This window comes from Solanum verrucosum, unplaced genomic scaffold (assembly GCF_900185275.1).
Source record: "Solanum verrucosum unplaced genomic scaffold, falcon-dt-bn FXZP01000241.1, whole genome shotgun sequence".
Taxonomy (NCBI): domain Eukaryota; kingdom Viridiplantae; phylum Streptophyta; class Magnoliopsida; order Solanales; family Solanaceae; genus Solanum; species Solanum verrucosum.
The window spans coordinates 731,269-733,251 of NW_026020543.1; the positions used below are offsets into that span (position 1 = coordinate 731,269).

The window sequence follows — 1,983 nt, forward strand, 5'->3', positions numbered from 1 at the left end:
AAATACTAAAGATTAAAATTGTACCTGAACATTCATTATCAGTATTTGTGCCTTTTAGAAGAACTCTTATTTCTTCTGATCGCATAAAACACTTTCTAATTTTTCTTGATTGTCATATGCTTGAAAAAATAATGCAAAAAAAGGTAAATCAATAAATTTACATGGTAAAAAATTTAAAATTAATAAATTTCTATATTAATTAAAATAATCGCATAACATTTTAGATCATATAATGTTATCTTTAGGTGTACTACACAGAACACAATATTATAAAAAATTATTTAGTGAGTTAAAATAGCATACCTCTAAATGATTCCATAATTATAACAACAACTTCATCAGAATTGTTTTATAATAATCATCAACAATTACAGTATATATAAAACATCCCAAAGAATCTGCATATCACAATAGATTTCGGAACACTTCTTTATATACTACATTTATAGCCTCATCAGTTAATTGTCCGTCATCATTGTAACTCAGTATTTTTAATCCATTTCTACTTGTTACTCTAGAAACAGCTACATAAAGTTGTCCATGGGTAAACACTGGTTTCTTCAAAAATAATCCAACATGAGATAAAGACTGTCCTTGGCTCTTGTTGATTGTCATGGCAAATGATACAGTTATAGGAAACTGTCTTCTTTGAAACTTAAATGGGATTCTAGCATCTGAAGGTGTTAAAGTCATTCTTGGAATAAATACCTTCTGTCCAGCCATCTGTCCAGATAAAACCTTTGCTTCAATTACTTGATTTCCAAGTTTAGTAACAATCAACCTAGTTCCGTTACATAATCCTACTGCCTGATCAATATTTCTTAGTAACATCACTGGAACTACAACTTTTAAAGTGATTGAATGATTTGAAACTCCAGAACATTTAATAGTGTTCAAAAAATTTGGGGTGTGTACATGTTCCAAAACTAAATAAGTATGATCAGACTTGCATATTTTGTCAGAACTCAAAAATGATTTCTCAGGATTATGATTCAAGGAGATCATATATTGATTGATTTATTCCACCATATCAAGAGTCAGAGTAAGAATGACTCTTTATTGTAGGTATCCAACATCATTACAATTAGTACTAAAATCTGGATACGTACTCTCCACAATAGCTGCTATTGGATCAGTATATTTAGTTATTAGAAGATCCTTTGGTATTAAAACTTTATCAATTCCATCAAATGAATTACCAATACTACCATCCCCAACAACCAATATCCAATCAGAAAACTCTTTCAACTCTTTTAGATTAGTATCAGCGTCACTGTTTTGCAACCTCATATTCTTTGTCAGTGTTAATAATTCACAATGGGGCCATAAATATGAAGAGTTGAGAGTTGCATTAACTATATCTTGTCGACTACCTTTTGGGATCACCGGAAGAATATGTCTGAAGTCACCTCCAAGAACAATTGTTTTACCATCAAATGGTAAAGTTTAGTTGCGTCTTTGTAGCCAATAATATCTCTTAAAGTCTTATCAAGAGCTTCAAAACAGTGTTTATGCATCATTGGAGCCTCATCCCAAATAATCAACTTAGTCTTGATTAGCAAATGTGCTAAAGGAGTACCTTGTTTTAAATTGCATGTTGAATTTTCAGTTATATTTAGCGGGATAACAAATCTTGAATGTGTTGTTCGGCCACCTGGTAATAAAAGAGATGCAATCCCGCTAGATGCAACTGTTAAAACAACATCTCCTTTAGACCTTATGGCAGCTGATAGAGTCTTCCAAATATAAGCTTTACATGTTCCTCCAAAGTCCTATAAAAAGAAAAATCCACCCATAATTTCATTAACTGCTGCCATAATTTTTTTATACACTGATTTCAGCTCATCCGTTAAATTTAATACCAATTGTTGATCTTCATCAGCTAAAGCACGTTTATTGTAATGCATTTCATCACAAATTAATCTATTGGTGATGTCAACATCATCCTCAGTGTAAACAGGTATTGGCATTGTAGGAAAATCT

The 1,983-nt window shown here is 31.4% G+C and overlaps 1 pseudogene; it reads right to left on the minus strand.

Annotated features, from left to right (window-relative positions):
• Positions 1 to 405: 405 nt before the first annotated feature.
• LOC125810026 (uncharacterized) lies at positions 406 to 1,520 on the minus strand (annotated as a pseudogene).
• Positions 1,521 to 1,983: the final 463 nt, after the last annotated feature.